The 6,868-nt window shown below is 36.3% G+C and overlaps 1 pseudogene; it reads right to left on the bottom strand.

Moving 5' to 3' along the window:
* Positions 1-6,321: 6,321 nt before the first annotated feature.
* LOC132310683 (small nucleolar RNA R71) lies at positions 6,322-6,420 on the bottom strand (annotated as a pseudogene).
* Between the last annotated feature and the right edge of the window lie 448 nt (positions 6,421-6,868).

Genomic DNA, 6,868 nt, shown 5'->3' on the forward strand with positions numbered 1-6,868 from the left:
AGGAAGGATGAAAATACCCTCGAAAAATTTAGAACATTCTAGGAAATGGAAAATGGTGGAAAACAAAAATATTACAAAACCAATCACCAGCAGCCAATTATCGGCAAGTGGTAAATCCCCAAATGGGAGAATTTAATCAAAAGGTATTTGCCAAAACGAGGGAGGAGATTAAAGCAATGATGGCTCGGATATTGGCTACCCAGAGTTACCATAATCAAGCCGAAAGCTCAGCATCTCATGAATCAATTCTTCAACATATTTCTTTACCATTGACACACATCCCTTAGGTGCAACAAACTACAATGGCAGGGCCTAGCCAGCCAAGTGTAACTGCTAGTTTACCCGATGACAATCTACCGATAATACCGTAAACACCATTGATGCTGATTATTCTAATAAATCAACCGCCGGTGATTCACCAGCAAAAACAGAATTAGCAATGCTCGCATGCAATGTTGATTCCCCCTCAGAGAGAATAACAAGAAGGGAGCAATTAGAACCAAGGGAGAGTTAATCCATTAGTTCCACTAGTACCACCGGCGGCTGTCAAGGGGTAGATAATAGCAAACCCACAACAAGATTGGGTGGATCCATATGCTCCACTTCAGCCTAACAATGATTTTGCGACTCTCAACGATAGAGAATATCAGCCATATGATCGGCACGATTATTATCGGTCACCATCAAAATTTTAGCCACCAGTATTAGATTATCAGCAAGTTCCAACGGCCGATTATCTACAGGTGGTAAATCAGTCACAATAGATGATTTATCAATAACAAATTTGGAAAAGCTATCAGCCTGGTACTGATGAATGGAAGGGTACAAATTGGCTAAAAGCAAAACAGCCTATATACCAGAATTCTTTGCCGATTGTGATATCTAATAATTGGCAAAAACAATCATCAGCTGAAAGAATTGTTTTAATTCGCTGTGCTCAGCCCAATTTCAAGAAAAGAAAAAAAAAAGATTAGCCGATGTTAATTTCAAAAGGTTTACTTAGAGCTTAGTTGAGAAAATCAACTGAGACAAAATCAGTTAAAAGACCAATGACTGCCACGGGGCATGTGATTACTAACCCTCAACAAAAGTTAGTTGATCCATACGCTTCACTTCAGCCTACCAATTATAGTAAGTTCATGCTTGCCAATCAATGGACTTTTGGGCATGATGCAGTCCTGTCGATGGAGCTGAATGCAAAATCAATTATGATGAAATCGGCTAAAAGGAAATTAGCTAAGAAAACTCCTTCCTGGCACAATGTCATAGAGATAATAGGCAGATCGGCTAGAATGACGCTTCACAATAATTTAATTCCTGTCGATCATGATCATGACTTGCTAATGGAGTTAGAAAATGCACAGGGGCAAGTCCTTCCTGGGTTTATGGGCAAGTGATATCGACAAACTTTCTGAGAATCTATGAAGAAGCCTAAATCGGCAGATTTGGCTAATATGAAATAACGATCATCTTAGAGGTGATTCAGAAGAAATAAAGCTTTGGAGCTTGTTGATTTGCAATCTTATTCCAAGTGACTAGCGCAACCCTTGTTCAAAATTTCCTTTCAATGTACTTTAAATTTCAAATATCTTATTAGCTTAGGCAGCCAACAACTAATAAGACATTTAAAATTCGGGGCATTATTGACACCCTTTTTCGTAAAATTGCATGGGTAGTGACGTGGAAGTGTTTGAAGTACAGGTGGATGGTATTTTTCACGTGGATTAGAATTGGAATTTCATGTAAGAGTGATAAAGATTGGAGAAGCCTTTGAATTAGCTAATGGATAGGGATCAAGTGCTAGTATTTATCTTTTAGTTGGTTTTAGTTAAATATTAGTGGTTATCCATAGTTTAGTTTAATTTAAATTTATAGTTAATTGGGTTATAGAGTTCTAATGTAAGTGAAATACTTATCTGTAGGAGTTGGTTTATATATTTTTCTATCAATAATCATAGAGGCATGCTAAGAAAAAGGTCCAGCACCCTTAGAATCTTTTATTATTGTTGTTGTTTTCTCAAGCTCCTTCCCCATATAGCATCCTTGCTATTTCTATCTCTCTCCCTCTCTATTTCAATCTCGTTCTATATATATATATATATATATATATATATATATATATATATATATATATATATCTTCTCCCTATCACCTTCTATATCTATATTTTCTCCATTTTCTATTCTCAAATTGTTACTATATTTACTCACTGATAAAAGTCCTTTTAATTAAGGTAATCCTGAACTCACAGAGGAGTATATTTGTTCTCTTTCTCTTCATATCGCCTGAAAGTCAAAATTCTCAAAAAGACTATTGTTGACTAAGCACACTTAAACCGTAAAATTGGTTATGGCACGCCCGCGACAGATCAATTTAGAATTGGCTAAGACAACCAATTTTAGCGTCAACACATAGATATGTTAAAAAAATAGGATAAATTGTATGAGATATAAATTTGTAATTGGCATATTTTGTTGTCAAAACGAGTTCGATTGAGTTGTAAATTTTCAATTCGATTTGTCAAGCATCAAGATCGGAAGCGGAATTGAAGAAGTAATCATGTTCATACTTTGATACACTCTGGGATGATGAGAACAATGCTTTGGGAAGGTAAGAGAATATGTGAGGACACTTTGGAATTTCAAAATTGCTAAGCCCGACCAACTTGAACCGATTCAACCACCCTGAACTAGTTCAAGTGTCAACGTTGTTTTCCTCGAAAACTCACTGGCCAACTTGAACCGGTACAACCACTCTGAACTAGTTCAAGGTTTTCAAACAATTTTGATAACTTAGTTTCCTGATCTATTTTGGCTTCCTATTTTGCATAGACTCTTACCATATTAATTATGCACAAAATTAACTTATTTTCCAAGATCAATTAGGTTTTCAAAAGTCTATAAAAACATGTTTTCTCACTAGGGATTTCACGACTTTTTGCACATAATATTCTGATTTAATTGAGAGCCATATTTGTGAGATTTTTTAGTATTTTTCTTTGAGAGCAATAACACTATATACATGAGTGATTTAGAGTGTTGTTCTTATTCTGATCGAAGTACAAATTTGAAGATATCATCAATATCGATCAAAGAAAGTAGAATTCATTCCTTCTACAACAAATTCAGATTTAAAGAAGAAAGGTGTTTAGATCACACTTTGAAGGGGTTAAAGCATTTTGCGAAGTGTTATTGATCTACCAATAATTCTTCTACAAGGTTGAAGAAGTAAGTCTGAAGTCAAGAGTTGTTGAACGGGGGAGTCGCAAAGCCAGGGGTGTTCAGCAAGTTAATTGGGTCTTGGTAGATGATGAGCACCGAAAAGTGCGTATTTAAACCCCTTAAGCTTAGGTATTCTAGTATATTTATCTATCTTACTTTCCCGTTTTAGATTGATTTCGTATTATTTCTATTTTCAGGCACTTATCCAGAAAATAAGCTAACTCAGCCAAATAAGAGCTTAATTGAAGCAATTCTGGGATTCAACAAAGAAAGGAGCAAAGTGGAGAAAGAAGGAAGCAAATGAAGCCAAAGTTGAGAAGCAGCAAACTTCGATCGATCCAAGTTCAAGGTTCAATCGATCGAACAATGATTGATCTCAACACTTCAAGATAGATCCAAGCCTTGACCCAAAAGCATAAAGTTTTAAAAGTTCGATCGATCCAACACCATCCTTCGATCGATCGAACACTTTTGTCCTTATTCAAATGATTGATCCTATCCATAGCTGTACCACCCACTAACCACTTTTGTCCTTTTCCCATAAATATCTCCCTTAAATATCTCGGATTTGTCTTTTTCCAAAAAGCTCAGCCAGTTGGATCGATCCAGCCTAAGTTCGATCGATCCCACTTACTTTCGATCGATCCAAGTTCAAGGCTCGATCGATCGAACTTCCTCCAGTGCGAAAAAATTAAAATTCCATCTTATTGAAAGTTGTCCTTTATCCAATCATTAGGGAATATTGTGTGCATGACCCCAACTCATTTTGGGTGTCATTTTAACCAACCTATATAAGGATAAGGATTGCTTTTACAAAAAAAAAAAAAAAAAAAAAAAAAAAAAAAAAAAAAAAAAAAAAAAAGGAGCCAACATTTATTTTCATATCATCTCTTGGAGAGGAAGTTTAGAGGAGGAGGAGGCTAGAGACACCATTGGAGTTCTTCATCAACAAGGAGCAGATTTTAACCATGGAATTAGCCCTTGAGGGTTGGAGCATCATCACCATGAGTGGCTAGACATCCTCTTAGGGCTAGAGTTAGCCCCAAGCATGCTTTCTATAGCTTAATCTTGTGTATTATTGAGGGATTAGTGTTGTAATTGATGTTTTGACACTTTGATATATATAGATCTTGTTTATTCAATAATTTAGGTGGTTTAATACTTCCAATTGATCATTTCATTCTATCCATATGTCTATGTATACTAAAATAGATGGTCATGTGCTTGTCTCTAGATTTTGTGTTATTGATGCATGTCTATATGTATTGATGCTATAGATTTGGATATTGTCAAAACATAGTGCTTAAAGGAGTGCTTTTGTGATTCTCTTGATGGTTCATGCTTATCTCTTGATGGATTGTGCCTCTCCCTTAGTTTATTTTCATGCTAGTAGTATAAATGTAGTGTAGTTGTAGGGTAGTGTTAAATGGGAGGACAATCTATGCTTGTTGTTTGATGATCCAAGCTTTTGAATACAATTAGCATATGTCTCTATCCTTGTGTTGTATTTGGATTGTGAGCTTAATGAAAGGATTAATGACTTGTTTTGATTTGTTGTGCCTTTCATATGTTGTTTAGACAATATATGCTTCATTGCTTAGATATATTGTGCCTTTCACATGATGTTTAGACAATACATGCTTAACTAGTCATCCTTGCTTGTTGAATCAACCAAACACACACACACCAATATTGCAACACACCATTTGCCCTCATTAATCACTTGTCAATGATATAGAAATGCATTGCTTGGTGGTGATCTCTAAACCCCAAGATCTCTCTCTCTTACTTACTCTTAATTGCATTCTTTTGCTATCACTTAGTTTAATTTAGTTGCTCTTTAATCAACCAACCAACCAATTGTTTGATCACTTGACCTACTAGCCCTAATTGTGATTCCACGACATTGCTCGATCCTCATAATCCCTTAGGACGACCCCTTCTCACTCATACTACATAGTATAGATGTTAAGCGGTTTATAAATTTAAGTACGATGCCCATTTGACAATAATTTCCAAACTCAAAGTGTTGTGCATTATTTTGTGCACACGTTCCGGTTGCATCACAGTTTTTGGCGCTGTTGCCGGGGATTTGTTGATTAGATTTGGCAACGTCGGATTTGTGGAATTTATTAGGATTAGTACTCTTTTGATCGTGTCTTTACTTTATTTTTATTTTTCTTTTTGGTTACTTATTGTGTTGATTACTTAACTAGGTGCATTGTTGGAGAGGAAGCAAGCAAAGGAGCCATTGAGCATTCAATTCAAGCAAACAAAGAAAGCAAAAGGCTAAAAATTTTAAAATTGCTAAGCTAAGCTTTAAATTTGGAGTTGAAGTGCTAAAGGACCTTTGTGAGACTTTCTTTACTCAATCCCTTAGTTAAATCGTCGGCCCGCGTGAAGGCTTATTTTTAATTGTCTTACATCATTGTTGTTAAAGTAGGGGAAGAAGAAGTTCAAATAGAGCCAATCTTTTAATGGATGACCATAATGATAATCATGTTGAGGACATTGGTCACATAGACCAACAAGGTATCCTTCATCCCAATGTGCACAATGAGAATATACAAGTACCATTAGGCATACCTAGGCCATTCATTCACCAACCACCACAACAACAAGGCCAAGTTCCATATGGAATGCCAAGGCCAATGTATGCACCACAACCTCCCATCAACAATTAAGGAATTCAAAACCAAGGTGTTCATGTTGCACCTCAAGTAGCTAATCCACCTCTTGCTTTAAGAGACCATTATGTGCCTAATGAGTATAATGCACTTACATGCATCTAATTGCCTCCATTTAGAGCACATCATTATGAAATTAAGCCACAAACCATTCAAATGCTTCCTAACTATCATGGGCTTCCAAGTGAAGAACCTTACAAGCATTTGGATGAGTTTCTTGAAGTATGTTCCACCGTAAAATATACGGACATGCCGGAAGAGGTTTTAAGACTCAAACTGTTTCCATTCACCTTAAAAGACAAGGCAAAGTATTGGTTTAACAATCTTAGGCCTTTTTCAATCACTTCTTGGGCAGAAATGCAACAAGAGTTCTTGAAGAAGTACTATTCGGTTTCTAAGATCAAAGCCATGAGAACCTCAATTCGAGAATTTTCACATGGGGATGGAGAAACGTTTCATGAGGCATGGGAACGCTTCAATGAATTGCTTAGGAAGTGTCCACATCATGACATGCCCAAATGGCAATTAGTTCAATACTTCTTTGAGAGCTTATCGGACAACTATAAGGGTATGGTTGATGCTTCCATGGGTGGCTCATACATTGATAAGCATGAGGATGACGTGTGGCGTCTCTATGAAAGCACGAGTGAAAATTCTTTGCATAGAACACTATCATCCAAAATTGGTAGAAATTCATAAGGTAGGAAGAGTGTTGGCTTATATCAAGTCGACCATTCAAATGAAATAGCCGCCGAAATGAAGTCTTTATCTCAAAGGTTTGATCAATTTTTTATTAACCAAAACACAGCGAACCAAGTATCTTCCTTCCCTAACCATTCTCATCATGCATCAAATGAAACATGTATGACTTGTTCTAGTGTTCTTCATTCTACTTCTCATTGTCCTCACAGACAAGAGCAAAGTGAACCTAATGAACAAGTCAATGCGGCTTTTGTGAAC

The sequence above is a fragment of the Cornus florida genome, unplaced genomic scaffold (assembly GCF_030987335.1).
Source record: "Cornus florida cultivar Cherokee Brave unplaced genomic scaffold, ASM3098733v1 CherokeeBrave_3.0.0_Hap2_Chr05, whole genome shotgun sequence".
NCBI classification, from domain to species: domain Eukaryota; kingdom Viridiplantae; phylum Streptophyta; class Magnoliopsida; order Cornales; family Cornaceae; genus Cornus; species Cornus florida.